The sequence below is a fragment of the Lissotriton helveticus genome, chromosome 10, assembly GCF_964261635.1.
Source record: "Lissotriton helveticus chromosome 10, aLisHel1.1, whole genome shotgun sequence".
In the NCBI taxonomy this organism is placed as follows: domain Eukaryota; kingdom Metazoa; phylum Chordata; class Amphibia; order Caudata; family Salamandridae; genus Lissotriton; species Lissotriton helveticus.
In genome coordinates this window covers 216,494,620-216,511,611 of record NC_136071.1, presented here as the reverse complement: position 1 = coordinate 216,511,611, position 16,992 = coordinate 216,494,620, and positions in this window count along the sequence as shown.

The following is a 16,992-nucleotide window of genomic DNA, read 5'->3' as shown; positions in this document are numbered from 1 at the left end:
CGGCTCCTGTAATGTCCCAGGTTGCCCATCCCCTGGACACTACAGTGTGTTATGGCTTGGCAGAAGCTTCAGCGCTCCTGATGAGCCATAGCACACTCTGCTCCACTTCTAGTGAAGTAGAGCAGAAAAAATGCTCTTGCTTACTAGAAGTGGAGCAGAATTAATTTTAGACAGAGGGAGATGCATGTTCTGCCTGAGGCCAAAACACAGCCCCCTACTCCCTAACAAAAGAAAAGGAGAAAAAATGACCGACAACTGTCCAGAGGCCCTGCCCCCTTTCTCCACCACCCTACAGGCGTGACTTCTGGTGTGCTGCTGGTTGGGGGATAAAGTGCTTTTGGCTGCTAAGAGATTGCTGAGTGGTCTTTGGAGGTCTCGCCCCCTTTCTCCACCACTCTGTAAACACGCCTCCTGGTGCCCTGCTGGTTGGGGGAGGAAGTCCTCTTGACTCCAGAGGGTCCTTGGGGACCAACTAACGCTCCTGTGTGTATATATATATATGAAGCATGCCAGTATTTTTTGAAACAGCGAAGCATTTCAACCTTGGAACACACAAACATGCTCTTAAAAATGATTAACATCTGCTTAACAAACAATGTGTTCTTATTCAATCATGAGTTATACAAACAAGAGTGTGGGACTGCCATGGGCATTTCGTTTTCTCCCAACTATGCCAACATCACCATGGGATGGTGGGAGAAAACAATCGCTTGGAACACAAACAACCAAATGGAACTGGATCGGATCATATTGTGGGTCCGATACATAGACGACCTGTTCACAATTTGGCACGGAACGGACTCTGATTTTCGCGACTACTTTTCCAAACTGAATGCAAATACAGTAGGCCTACAATTCACATGCGCCACAAGTACTAAAAGAATTGCGTTTTTGGATACTGAAATTTATATCTCAGATGGCAAACTAGAGTCCACCCTGTTCCGCAAGAAGACAGCAACCAATAGTGTGCTGCATGGCACAAGTTTTCACCCACAAGCACTGATGAAGAGTATCCCATACGGAGAATACATCAGACTAAAAAGGAACTGTTCCAAACCTGATGATGCAGAAACTAAAATAAATGAAAGCAAGATGAGATTTAAATCACGAGGATATCATGATCGAGTCCTAAAGAACTGTAAAAAGAAGGTTGACCAAAAAACAAGAACAGAATTACTGGTGGAAAAACCAAAAAAAGCAGTGGAAAAAGATCCGCCGAGATTCATAACCACATACAACAAGGAAAGTGGAATGATCGCCAACAAAATGAAAAAGTACTGGCATCTCATATCCGGGGACCCGGACATAGGACAGCTGGTAGGAAAGCAACCACAAATAACTTACAGGAAGAACAAATCCCTTCAAGATTGCTTGGTGAACAGCCACTTTCAAGTCAAGATGCAAACAGACTGGTTGACAAATCAACGAAAAGGATTCAAACCCTGCTCTAGTTGCAAGGCGTGCAAAATTGGCATGAGCAAACAATCCATTGAAGAACCAAACGGCAAGATGATGCAGATCGACCAACAGATCACATGCACTTCTAAAAATGTGGTATACGTGATCGAATGCAAATGTGGTAGCAAATATATAGGGAGTACGACCTGTATGTTGAAAAAAAGAATCTTGGAACACATTAGAGCGGTCAAAAACAAAAATATGCTCTATGCCACAGCAAAACACATCAATGCTTGCCAAAATGGGGAGTGGAAATCCATGAGATTCTATGGACTCAAAATGTTGATGAAAACGGAAAGAGGTGGTGACACAGTTTGTAAACTGAGAAAAATGGAGTCACGCCTAATCATCCGCTTCCGCACCAAAATGCCGAGAAGAATGAACTTTGGGGAAGACCTTCACATACACTTGGAGTGACTGTTACCGGGACCGGCTTAGTTTTTTCGAATGCAATAGGGTACTATACCGGATGAACTTTGAGAAATAATCTGGGAACTAATCCCTTATGAACTATGAAAACTATAATTGCCCATATGAACTGAATATGATGCACTTGATTACCAAAACACAAATTGTGTAATACACCAGTCTTTCTTTTTGTATATAATTTTCTGATATGTTTCTAAAACTGTGTAAAAACTACGTATCCCATAATGCCACCTAATGGCTAAAATGGGCTAGTATAAATAGAGAAAGAGTGGAAGGACTAACTGACCTTGAGCAAAGCCTGTTGAGGCTGAAACGCGTTGGTGGGGTGAAGCTCTAATAAAAAAGCTTTGAAAAATATCCTGGATGTGCCGCTCCTTTTGCGCAAAAATGATAATACATGGGTTTGGATCCGACCCCTGAGCGTAGCACACGCTGTTGAGCGCTCTCAAGTTCTGCTGGATCACTTTGTGAGACATATATATATATCTATATACATATGATACGCGTCAAGAAGCTAGAGGAAACCATCATTGAGCGTAAAATATTTTCATTTGCGCGTGATAAAAATAACTATGCCATGGGCAAAATCTTTACGTTTGCCCGTAAGTATGACAACTATAAACGGAAGGCATTAACAACTAATAGTAAACAAATCCAAAGCCAAACAGCAGGGCCAAGTGGTTTGTCCTCCGTGCAAGAAGACACTGATGTAGTATCTCTTAATTCACTTACTTCGAACAGTGACTCTGATGACCGGGATATACCACCCCCAGGCTTAGCAGGTCTAGCCAACTTCTCACTGATTGATTAATTAAATTTTGTCAGCGAGGACCGGCGGTACTCCCTGCACCCCCGCAAACCTCAGTCCAAGCAAGGAAATCAAGCAGCCAATGCAGGAGCTCAAGGAAATGCAAACATAAACAAAAATTCTACGCAAGGGAAGGCAAAAAAGAATTGGAGAAAGTAACATCGGCTATGGAAAACACAGTTGGTAATCTGACTGACATAACCTTATCTAAAGCGGAGGAGCAGTTACTATCATTGGGGTTAACTTTTTGTCCGAGCAACAGGTTTTCATACAATCAAACTCGCATAGACGTTTTCAAATTCATACGTAAAATTAAACTTATGAAATATTTCCAACTGAACTCAGGACGTAATAAAGTCTCCAGTGACATTGAAACTGAAAATGTTGCAACATCTATGCGAGTGAGAGACATCACTGGTCTTCAGAGCCTTTACGATCTTGCTTATGAAGAGGATTCACAACCCGCTCCTGCAGTCAGCCAGATCTTGAATCTTAATGTACCAGCTCCTAGCCCATTTCGCCCAAAGTCAACTTTCCTTCCACTTATGCCTAGGGATGCGGTGGACGTTTTCAACGACAGGGTTATTGTAGAACTCAAGGACCTTAATAGAAAAGTAAAGAATACCACCAGACATACCAACTACAATAATAGCCAATACCATAGGCTGGTCAAAAAACTACAATGTAACCATGATGTGATAATAAAAAACTCAGATAAAAGAGGCAACACGGTATTGTGGTCACGGTCTGATTATGTGATCGAGGCCGAAAGACATCTGTCTGACTCTTCTTGTTATGCCCTATCAACACAATTTGCCATGCTTAAGAGTAATGAAAACACACGTAAAAAGATTGCTAATTGGCATAGATTGGGTTTATTGTCCAAAGAAGAATCCAGATTTTTAAATGTTGAACATCCAATCACTCCCATCCTGTATTTACTCCCCAAAATTCACAAACTGGTTACCCCTGTCCCTGGCCGTCCAATTATTTCTGCTATTGGCAGTATGAATGAGAATATCTCAAAATATGTGGATTACTATCTTCAGGCATTTAAGACAAACCTCCCATCTTTTATGAAGGATACAACTGATTTCTTAGTGAAGATTAAGAATGTCAAATGGTGCTCTAATTATCTATTCTTGGTGATGGATATAGAATCTCTAAACACTTCCATCAATCATCACCATGGGATTGGAGCTGTTGAGCAGTATCTGAGCAGACGTGATGTGGTTTTTAGGGGTCACAATGAGATGTTGATCGAAATGATCAATATCTGTCTTACCTCTAATTTTTTCAGGTTTCAAAGTAACATCTACCAGCAGTTGCGTGGGGTATCAATGGGTTCGTGCTTCTCCCCCAGTTACTCATGCTTGCATGTGGGCTGGTGGGAGGAGCACGTGCTCAGTGTCAATCACAGGCACTAGTGGGATAACATCGTTCACTATTGGCGATACATAGACGATGTTGTATAATCTGGAAGGGGTCTGCTGAAGACGCTTTGACATTTGTAAATGATATCAACATGAACGAACTCAATCTCAAGTTTACTGCCACTATTAACAACAAATTGGCTGAGTTCTTAGATGTACAACTGTATTTGGATAATGATGAACTTAAAACCAGACTTCATCGTAAATCCACAGCGGGTAATTCGATTTTACATTCCCGAAGTGCCCACCCTATCCACACAATCAACAGTATACCTTACGGGGAATTCATCCGAATCTGTCGGATTTGTAGTGATAGGGCAACAGTTGACATTTGTCTGGCTGAATCAGTACAACGGTTTCTTAATAGAGGATACACCAAGAGAATCCTTGATCAAGCTTTAACTAAAGCTAAGTCATTCAATCGACTGATTCTATTGGCTCCCATAGTCACTACCCCGAACACCACTGAATATTCAGTAAGGCTGATTACCACCTTTTGTGCCCAAGAAAGGACAATCCGCCGTATCATCTGTGCGGAATGGCCTATTATTCTAACTGATAATATCTTGGGACCAATTATGCCCAAAATACCTGCTATTACATTTAGGAGGGCTCCCTCTATGCGGGATGCCCTAGACAGACCTATTAAGTGCACATCCTGCCGTGCTTGCAGTTTTGCGAAAAATAGTACCCACTATTCAACAGCTTTTAGTGAGGTTAAAATTCAGATTCAAGAGTATTTAACATGCAGGTCCGAGGCTGTTGTCTACAAACTGAAGTGTACCTGCAACCTTGAATACATAGAGAGCACTAAACTCCCTGTGCACAAACGTATTCTGCAGCACATAAGAGCTATTGTGAACTCTGACGCCAATTATCCGGTGGCGAGACACTTGAAGGCTGTTCACAACAACCAACTGAAGGACTTGGAATACACGGTCTTCTGCTCTGTTCCTCAGCCCGGACGGGGTGGGAACAGAGATAGGTTGTTAAGACAGAAAGAATCACACCTTATTCTATCTCTCGATACTAGAGCCCCTAATGGTTTGAATCTGATGGAGGATCTTCATAATTTTCTCTGATTACAAGGCATAAAATCTGGATTGTATCTTTCTAATCAAATCTCAGGCTATACCATGATAATTGATAGGAACACACTAGATCAGTGTACTAGATGAGTAAATGTAGGCCTAGTTACTCTTCATATCTGACTCACGGCGCGGCTATTCCAGCTCATTTTCAGCTCTACATACTTATATATTCAATCTTATAGCCATTTGTTATTTAAATGAAATAATAGGTGTTCTCTGTACAGTCGATTCAAATGCTGAAATCAAATACAATTTCTTTGTATATTTAAACACATTTTAGAACCATGACATTTTTGATTTATATAGCACTATTGCACTTTTGTCAGACTTTACTTGCGCCGCTTCTTAGTAATTATTCATGTGGGACTTTCTAACTTTTGGCAACATTATTCATTTAACCACATGGCTTTGTTTTTTGACAATTGTCAATCTATTTAGAAGGGCAAAGTAACCATGACCCTAATAGTCATTTCACATTTTCTTGCATAAAAAGCTGCTATTTATATAGTGAATATTTTGCTATGAATTTATTGTTTTTGATACTTAAAACGACTATGTGAGCATGATATCTGAAGTCATCAAGAGTTGCCAATTATGAATGCATTGTTTATTCTCTTTAATATCTATAGTTTTTGACAACAGTTAAGATCACTTTTTCCAAAAAATTCACATTCCAATACTTGTCTGAATTGTCTTTATATACTTTTTTGCAAACATCTGTTATGTGGTTCTGTAGATATTAATTGGCAATTGGTGAAAATTTTGAAGTCCCGAAATATGTAAAACACTATGTTGAGGATTTTGAAGCGGTATTATGATGAAAGTCTGTTTTTTATGTTTATATTATTTCCATTCACTTCATTGGTGTGTTTAATCAACAGCTTTTTTTCTTGCTTCTATGTTTACTATTTAATTGCAATGCACTCTGGGGCGCATCATGTGACCAAGCTCCTACGTGGACCGAAACGCGTCATGGATGGACATTAGTCCCTTTATTTTTTGCTCTTCACTTGAAAATTGGACTTTGGTGTCCTGATTGCTGCGGATGTGGAGGCGAGCGTGAGCTCCTCACCTGGTTTCCCTTCGCCGAGCATTGGCGAACAGGAACATTGATGCATATATATATATATATATATATATATATATATATATATATATATATATCAAACAACACAAGTTTGCCTGCTGTAAGAGGACAAGCCACCAGGTAAGTTTCAATATGTCATCCTTTATTCATGCGAGGACAAGCACTGCAGCAAACAACAGGGCACCAAAATCGTCCTTTATAGTCCTTTCCTGACGCGTGGGGTGTGCACTGGCATGTCCGCTACTTGCTTGCCTCTTCATCTCGCACAAATGACACTCCCTGTCTCATGGCCAGGCTCAGGCGAGGCCGCTTTCAATCAAACAACACAAGTTTGCCTGCTGTAAGAGGACAAGCCACCAGGTTTGTGCGAGATGAAGAGGCAAGCAAGTAGCGGACATGCCAGTGCACACCCCACTTGGGTTTCTAAAGAACTTTGAACTAGGTTTGAAACCAGGCAACTCACGAGAGTAATAGATGGACTACATCGCCCAGCAGGCCAGAGTCATGGCCACGCCCATTGGGGCGGGGAAGAAAGCGGTGAAATAGTAAAGCCGAAAATGCCGGTTTCATTTCCGTGATGTCCGCCATCCTCTGAAGAAGTGCGTTCCTCGCACGAAACGCGTCAGGAAAGGACTATAAAGGACGATTTTGGTGCCCTGTTGTTTGCTGCAGTGCTTGTCCTCGCATGAATAAAGGATGACATATTGAAACTTACCTGGTGGCTTGTCCTCTTACAGCAGGCAAACTTGTGTTGTTTGATTGAAAGCGGCCTCGCCTGAGCCGCGAGAGGACCCTGCTGCGTTCCCCAGTCTCGCTGGAGTGCCAACCGGCATCCTGGCCATGAGACAGGGAGTGTCATTTGTGCGAGATGAAGAGGCAAGCAAGTAGCGGACATGCCAGTGCACACCCCACTTGGGTTTCTAAAGAACTTTGAACTAGGTTTGAAACCAGGCAACTCACGAGAGTAATAGATGGACTACATCGCCCAGCAGGCCAGAATCATGGCCACGCCCATTGGGGCGTGAAAGAAAGCGGTGAAATAGTAAAGCCGAAAATGCCGGTTTCATTTCCGTGATGTCCGCCATCCTCTGAAGAAGTGCGTTCCTCGCACGAAACGCGTCAGGAAAGGACTATAAAGGACGATTTTGGTGCCCTGTTGTTTGCTGCAGTGCTTGTCCTCGCATGAATAAAGGATGACATATTGAAACTTACCTGGTGGCTTGTCCTCTTACAGCAGGCAAACTTGTGTTGTTTGATTGAAAGCGGCCTCGCCTGAGCCGCGAGAGGACCCTGCTGCGTTCCGCAGTCTCGCTGGAGTGCCAACCGGCATCCTGGCCATGAGACAGGGAGTGTCATTTGTGCGAGATGAAGAGGCAAGCAAGTAGCGGACATGCCAGTGCACACCCCACTTGGGTTTCTAAAGAACTTTGAACTAGGTTTGAAACCAGGCAACTCACGAGAGTAATAGATGGACTACATCGCCCAGCAGGCCAGAGTCATGGCCACGTCCATTGGGGCGGGGAAGAAAGCGGTGAAATAGTAAAGCCGAAAATGCCGGTTTCATTTCCGTGATGTCCGCCATCCTCTGAAGAAGTGCGTTCCTCGCATGAAACGCGTCAGGAAAGGACTATAAAGGACGATTTTGGTGCCCTGTTGTTTGCTGCAGTGCTTGTCCTCGCATGAATAAAGGATGACATATTGAAACTTACCTGGTGGCTTGTCCTCTTACAGCAGGCAAACTTGTGTTGTTTGATTGAAAGCGGCCTCGCCTGAGCCGCGAGAGGACCCTGCTGCGTTCCGCAGTCTCGCTGGAGTGCCAACCGGCATCCTGGCCATGAGACAGGGAGTGTCATTTGTGCGAGATGAAGAGGCAAGCAAGTAGCGGACATGCCAGTGCACACCCCACTTGGGTTTCTAAAGAACTTTGAACTAGGTTTGAAACCAGGCAACTCACGAGAGTAATAGATGGACTACATCGCCCAGCAGGCCAGAGTCATGGCCACGCCCATTGGGGCGGGGAAGAAAGTGGTGAAATAGTAAAGCCGAAAATGCCGGTTTCATTTCCGTGATGTCCGCCATCCTCTGAAGAAGTGCGTTCCTCGCACGAAACGCGTCAGGAAAGGACTATAAAGGACGATTTTGGTGCCCTGTTGTTTGCTGCAGTGCTTGTCCTCGCATGAATAAAGGATGACATATTGAAACTTACCTGGTGGCTTGTCCTCTTACAGCAGGCAAACTTGTGTTGTTTGATATATATATATATATATATATATATATATATATATATATATATATATATATATATATATATATATATATATATATATCCTTTCGCTGCAGAGCCTTGGGATAAAAAAACATTACACACGACAGCTTCGTCGTGGAAAGGAGCACCACCTTCGAAGGGAGGAGAGAGCCGTTGGAGCAAGGGGCCGACATGCAGGGACTGTCCCTGACAAGTAACAGCGGAAGCAGACTGCCACAATTATCAGGATGTATTCAGTAACCGAGGCACACTGAAGTGTCTGAATATCATGGTGGATTCACAATTGCCACTATGAACTTGCATAATTATTATGTCAGTGCGGAACCCACTGCGGGTCATAACGAAAGGCAGTAAGTACTCTAAATCCCAAAATGCACTATGAGGGATCACGTGCTACCAAGCACCTATTGAAGCTGCACTACTAAAGACAGCGTAAACTGCCTAAATACGCCGCATTGCCATATTCCCCAAGAAGAAAGTGCAGAAAGCACTGAAACGCGTCGGGATGACAAGTGAAAATTACGGAAACTGAACCACCCTGAAGATGCAATAAATTATGGTTTACAACCTGCCTGCCTCCGAGTGATCCTTTCGCTGCAGAGCCTTGGGATAAAAAAACATTACACACGACAGCTTCGTCGTGGAAAGGAGCACCACCTTCGAAGGGAGGAGAGAGCCGTTGGAGCAAGGGGCCGACATGCAGGGACTGTCCCTGACAAGTAACGGCGGAAGCAGACTGCCACAATTATCAGGATGTATCCAGTAACCGGGGCACACTGAAGTGCCTGAATATCATGGTGGATTCACAATTACCACTATGAACTTGCATAATTATTATGTCCGTGCGGAACCCACTGCAGGTCATAACGAAAGGCAGTAAGTACTCTAAACCCCAAAATGCACTATGAGGGATCACGTGCTACGAAGCACCTATTGAAGCCGCACTACTAAAGACAGCGTAAACTGCCTCAATACGCCGCATTGCCATATTCCCCAAGAAGAAAGTGCAGACAGCACTGAAACGCGTCGGGATGACAGGTGAAAGTTACGGAAACTGAACCACCCTGAAGATGCAATAAATTATGGTTTACAACCTGCCTGCCTCCGAGTGATCCTTTCGCTGCAGAGTCTTGGGATAAAAAAACATTACACACAACAGCTTCGTCATGGAAAGGAGCACCACCTTCGAAGGGAGGAGAGAGCCGTTGGAGCAAGGGGCCGACATGCAGGGACTGTCCCTGACAAGTAACGGCGGATGCAGACTGCCACAATTATCAGGATGTATCCAGTAACCAGGGCACACTGAAGTGCCTGAATATCATGGTGGATTCGCAATTGCCACTATGAACTTGCATAATTATTATGTCCGTGCGGAACTCACTGCGTGTCATAACGAAAGGCAGTAAGTACTCTAAATCCCAAAATGCACTATGAGGGATCACGTGCTACCAAGCACCTATTAAAGCTGCACTACTAAAGACAGCGTAAACTGCCTCAATACGCCGCATTGACATATTCCCCAAGAAGAAAGTGCAGACAGCACTGAAACGCGTCGGGATGACAAGTGAAAATTACGGAAACTGAACCACCCTGAAAATGCAATAAATTATGGTTTACAACCTGCCTTGCTACGAGTGATCCTTTCGCTGCAGAGCCTTGGGATAAAAAAACATTACACACAACAGCTTCATCGTGGAAAGGAGCACCACCTTCGAAGGGAGTAGAGAGCCGTTGGAGCAAGGGGCCGACATGCAGGGACTGTCCCTGACAAGTAACGGTGGAAGCAGACTGCCACAATTATCAGGATGTATCCAGTAACCGGGGCACACTGAAGTGCCTGAATATCATGGTGGATTCACAATTGCCACTATGAACTTGCATAATTATTATGTCCGTGCGGAACCCACTGCGGGTCATAACGAAAGGCAGTAAGTACTCTAAATCCCAAAATGCACTATGAGGGATCACGTGCTACCAAGCACCTATTGAAGCTGCACTACTAAAGAAAGCGTAAACTGCCTCAATACGCCGCATTGCCATATTCCCCAAGAAGAAAGTGCAGACAGCACTGAAACGCGTCGGGATGACAAGTGAAAATTACGGAAACTGAACCACCCTGAAGATGCAATAAATGATGGTTTACAACCTGCCTGCCTCCGAGTGATCCTTTCGCTGCAGAGCCTTGGGGAAAAAAAAATATATATATATATATATATATATATATATATATATATATATATATATATATATATATATATATGACCAGTGGCGGAAAAGGACCTGGTTTCTATAGAAGAAGGCTAGAGCGGGAAGCTCCCAGCAAAGTGTACCCCTTTAGAGGCCATGACGCCTGATGTACAGGCTCCTGGTAGCTAGGCCATGCCACCAGGAGGCAAATGATCCCAAGAGGAAGAAAATCAGCCCTACAGGACAGAGGAGTTTGAGATTTAAGATCAAGGAAACTGGTGCACAGGGCTCTGTCGTACTTTCTAATAATACCTCTGGGGTGAGTCAGTGCCCGGGTTTAATGCACTCTTGAAGGTCAATACATACCCAACGTTATACTTTAATTGGAGAGGGGGCATATATGGGGCACCTCACTGGAGGCTCTTTTGGTCCTGGGAACACCATCCACCCGGCCTGGCGCATGCAAAAAGTCCCAGGGGACCTAATCTCCCTGGAACAAAAGACCAGAAATAAGGGACATTGGATTGTCCTATTCCCTCCCCTTGTGCCCAAGAATGGGGAAAGAGCACCACTCACCTCCCTACCTGCTTCCCACCCACAAGGAGGAAAAATATCTGTTATCATGCAGTCTTTCCACACATGACTTTACCATGCATCCATTATCACACAGATGCCTCTACCACCCATGCATTTTCCAGGCATGCCTTTGCCACAAGTATAGGTAAGGTAAGTATGTATTTACCTAACTGAAGATATATCCATATACTCGCTAGCCAAACTACACAACCTATAACTCACCTGGCTGCAATGCACAGTGTTCTCATAAATCATGTAATTTGAGATGTCATGAGTGTTGTTATGAAGGCTACGATTTAACATGCTAAAAGTGATGTAATATGGAAGGTTATAAGCAGTGCATGGGAAAGGTGCGACTTATAGTTCATGTAGTCTTGCTAGCAAACTGACAAAACTGGGCACTGAGGAGTGCAAGTTATAGTAAGTTCTTGTAGGACCAAAATGATTAGTTAAAGTTATAACTATAACTTTAGAATTTCTAAGGTATGTGTAGTTTAAGTTGGTATTCTATAAAACAGTTAATTATGTTTTCCTAACTCTAACTTATCCTCAACCGTTGGATTTTTGACTGAATTTCAATGTATTTTTTTTAAATAAGATTGTGTTTCAAATCTTAGAGTGGAGTGTCGTCTAGTGGAGTGTTGTTGAGTGGAGTGTTGTAGATTACAGTGTATTGTAAAATACAGTGGAGGAGAGTGTTGTAGTGTGTAGTGATTTATAGTGGAGTATCATAGAGTGGAGTGTTGTTGAGTGGAGTGGCATAGAGTGGAGTGATGTAGAGTGTAGTGTTGCAGAGTTTCTTGTTATACAGTGTTATGACAAAGTGTTGTTGCACAAAGTGTCATGGTGTAGAGAGTCGTAGCGTACAGGCGAGAGTTGTAGTGTGGAGTGGCATAAAGTGCAGGGGCCTAGAGAGGAGTGGCATGTCATAGAGTAGAGCGGAATGGTGTAGAGTAGAGAGGTGTGTCATAGAGTATAGTGGAGTGGATTGTTATAGAGTGGCGTGTTGTGGAGTGTCTTAGAGTGGAAGGACATAGAGTGGAGTGCTGTAGGCTTGAGTGGCATGGCGTAGAGTGGAGTGGGGTGTGGTAGAGTTAAGTCACATGCCATATATTGGAGTGGCATGTTGCAGAGTGGACTGTCATAGAGTAGAGTGGAGTGTCATACAGTGGAGTGGTGTGTCACACAAAGGAGTACAGTGGAGGGGTAAAGAGTGTAGAGTGGAGTGTAGCATAGAGTTTTGTCATAGAGTGTCAGGGCATAGAGTGCCATGGAGTACAGTGTAGTGGCATAGAGTGTCATGACATAGAACACCATGATGTAGAGTGTCTTGGCACAGAGTAGAGTGGCATAGCTTGAAGTGATGTAGAGTGGAGTGATGTGTCTTCGAGTAGAGTGATGTGTCATACAGTAGAATGGTATGGAATGTCAGAAAGTGAAATGCAGTGTCTTTAAGTGGAGTGCAATGTCGTAGAGTGGAGCAAAATGTCATAGAGAGGAGTGGCATGCTGTAGAGCGTTGTGCAGTGTAGTAGAGTGGCGTAGCGTGCAGGGCTACAGAGGGGATGAGTGTGGCAGAGTGTTGTGGAGTGGAGTAGCATGTTGTAGAGTTGAGTGACATGTTGCAGAGTGGAGTGGCATCTTGTAGATTGGAGTGGCATTTCATAAAATAAAATGGCCTTGAGTCTTGTAGATTGGAGTGGTGTGTCGAAGAGTGGAGTGTCTTGTCATTAAGTGGAGAGGCGTGTCATAGAGAGGAGTGGCCTGTCATGGAGTGCAGTGTGTGTCGTAGAATGTCATTGCATTGTGTAGAGTGGGCAGGCATATAGTTGAGTTGAGTGTTGTAGAGTGGAGTGGCATAGATTGTAGTGGCATGTCGTAGAGTAGAGTTGAGTGGAATGTCATAGAGTGAAGGTTCATAAAGTCTAGTGGTGTATAGCTGAGTGGCATGTCATAGAGAGGAACGGTGTGTCATAGAATGCAGTGGTGTTTCATAGAGTTCAGTGGCATAGACTGATGTAGAGTGGACTGGAGTGTCATAGAGTGGAGTGCCATGTCATAGGGTGAACGGGGTGTGTTGTAGAGTGGAATGACATTGGAACTCTACACTTTCACATCTCCTCTTCTGCTCCCTCAGCGCATTTCATATCTACCCTCTGACATCTCTGCTTCTGCACCCTCAGTGCACTGCATTTCTTTCCTCTGACATTGCTGCGCCTTCAGTGCACTGCATCTCTACCCTCTTGTAAAACCGCCTATTTACCCTCTGTGTACTGCATCCCTACCCAGTACCTCTGCACCCTCTGGTGCCTTTGCCAGTCTACCCTCTGTATCCTCATTGAATAACTCAGTACAGTGCAGTGACACTACCCACGTGGTTCTAGGAAGATGTGCTATTCATTACTCCAGTTCACAAGTGAGCCGCTTTACAAACTAAGGCCAGAAGGCTGCTTGCTTACTCATGTTGTGTATGTGTAGGATGCACATCAAAGTCCAGGAATGCACATTGGTCAAATGTTTCAATAACGTGTTTATCAACTCTGGAAGGTGTAGCTACAATGTTTTTTGATTTCTTTTCTGCTGCCTTGGCAAAGAAAAAAGAGAAAGCCAGAGCAAATTGCGCTTTTTGAAGGGCTTCCCTTCCTTCCCTTAACATCTCTACTTCGTGTGTGACATCACACATTGCTCTGCTGTGGCTCATAAATACTGGTGTGAACTTGCCATCAGGTGAGCATGTGCAACAGTGTAGAAATGTGATGCATGCTCACATTATGAGTATTTGTGACCTGAAATGCTGACCCAATACAGCGAGTACCGGTATTCTCATTGGTACCGGAGAAGTTCCAGTTGGGGAAAAAACAGAAGTGCTAGTACTCAGTGCCAGTGAGTACTGGCCTATTTAAAGAACTCAATATCTATTGTGAGTGTTTTATAAAAGTTTCTGAGTAAGAAACATTCACACCAAGGGATCACAAAAATAAAATAGTATACTTTGTGTACTAGTAATAAGTGATACTGGTTTTAATATATATTATGTGAGTGACTGTGTGTATCCATGTGTGAGTAGTCATCTGGGTGGTTCTATGGGTGTGTGAGTGGTTGTATGGGTGAGTGAGTGGCTGTATTGGTGTGTGAGTGGGTGTATGAGTTGCTGTATGGGTGAGTGAGTGACTGTGTGTGTGGCTAAGTGAGTGGGTATGTCAGTGATGTATGGGTGGGTGAGAGGGTATATGAGAGGCTGTATACATGAGTGGTGAGGCATGTGAGTGGCTGTATGGGTAAGTTAGTGGGTGCATAAGTGTTGTATGGGTGAGTGAGTTGGTGGGTGTGACTGAGTGTATGGGTGAGTGAGCAAATGTGAGACTGGCTGAATGGGTGAGTGATTGCTTGTTTTAGTAACTGTATAGGTGAGTGAGTATATGTGTTAGTATATGTATGAGTGGGTGTGTGAGTAACTGTATGGATGACTAACTCACTATGTGAAAGGCTGTATGTGTGAGTGAGTGGGTTCATGAGTGACTGCATGGGTGATTTCATGGTTGTGTGAGTGGGTGCATGGGCGATGGGTTTTGTGTTATTGGCTCTATGAATCAGTAAGTAGGTGTGTAAGTACTTGTATGGGTCTGTGAATGAGTATGTAAGTGGTTGTGTGGGAGTGGGTATATGAGACTTTTTATGGGGGTGTGAGTGGTTCTGTTGATTATGTCATCAGTGATGCCATATTAGATATTATCAGTAATGTCACTGACTGGGGTGGCTCCTCCGCAATGGCGGAGGAGAATCGCCCCACAATGATATTTTATTATTGTTTTATTTTTAAGCAGCTGGGTCAGCCAGTGTGTGCAGGGAGGAGTGGGCTGGGGCATGGGAGGGGAGACGGAGAGGAGGCGTGCTTTGTGCACTCTCTAAGTGAGCATGTGTGTTTGGACGGCTTTCTTAGGCTGACCAAAACACACACACGCACACTTAGGTTTCACCAAACCGGCTGCATTAAATAGCCGGGATGGAGAACTCCCACAGACACCCGCTCAGGCTAATCTCTGCACTGCTCTCCTAGCAGGAGAGTAGAGTGGGGATTGGACAGGGAGTCCGTAACGTGGTCCCAGTGTCTGCTGGGACCAGGAAGAACCAGCACGGAGGTGTGACGCGGGAGGTAGCCGGCAGCAGGTAAGTTTAAATCTTGTTATTAATTTTCAAACTTCTTACAGCCTCCCCTCTGCACTCCCATGCCCACCCATGCTCCCTCCCCTGCCACATTATTTATGTGGCAGCCACCGCTAGTCACTGATCATGTCATGAGTGATTTAGTTAGCTCAGGTAACTATACCAGTTGAATTTCACTAGTTGGTACTAGTGAAATAGGAGACTAACTATAATGTCCCTGTAACCTTTGTTTATTTCAGTGAATTTTAGTTTTTTCAAATCTATTTCCTAACTATACCGTCCCTGTAACCTATGTTTTTATAGTGATTTGCCTAATTTTTATTGCTATTTCCTAAATATTACATCCCTGTAACCTTTGTTTTTTTAAGTGAATTTCTAAAATAATTGTATTTCCTAACTGTAACCTGTAACCTTTGAGAGTGAGTGTGTGAGTAAGTGCATGAGTGTCTCAGTGGGTCTGTGAGTGGGTTTGCGAGTGGGTGCGTGAGTCTCTCAAAGTGGGTCTGTGAGTGTGTCTGTGAGACTCTGAGTAGGTCAGTGAGTGGGCGTGTGAGTATCTAACTGGTCTGTGAGTGGGCATGTGAGTATCTGAGTGGGTCTGTGAGTGGGTACATGCATGTTTGAGTGGGTCTGTGTGAGGGTGCGTGAGAGTCTTAGTAGATCTGTGAGTGGATACATGAGTCTCTGAGTGGGTGTATGAGTGTCTCAGTGGGTCTGTGAGTGGGTGTGTGAGTCTGAGTGCCCTCTGTTTTGTCCACTTCTGCTCTGCTTTGCTTTTTCTGCTTGGTTTTCTGCCATCTATTTTGCCTATTTCTGCTTGCTTTTCTGTCCTCTGTTTTGCCTCTTCTGCTTGTTTTTCTGCAATCAGTATTTATCTTTTCTGCTTGTTTTTTCTGCCATCTGTTTTGTTCTTTCTACTCTGTTTTGCCTTTTCCTGTTCATTTTTTCTGCCCTTTATTATGCCTTTTGGGCAATGAGGAGGGAGACCACATATTTTTTGAGACTTGGCTGAAGCCGAGTCCCAAGATGGCTGCTAACACTTCCTGGTTGAACTATTGGCAGCCAATTATATATCAGCGAGGGAAATTTCAGATCCGCATTCCTATACATACAAATTTGACTTATCTTTAATATCTCGAAAACTACTGCACAGATTTACACCTAAAAAACTTTATTTCATTTTTTTGATTCATACATCATTTTATCAAACAGTGCATGAAGGCGCAAAGACGTACCCAAAAAACAAAAAAATACTAAACAGTAGAGAAGGCATGAACACCCTCACACCCACCCAAGCAAAACAGTCTGCAACATGACATAGTAATAAATCAGAGAAAATACAATGATGGTTATAACAGCACCACCACATATACTTCAGCAACTGGTCATGTCAAGGGGATCATATTCTCCATTGAGAGGTGTATATCATTTTGTCTCAATCCCCTCATACCTTAGGAAATAGTGCTGGCACCCCCTACTTTTGTACGTGACTGT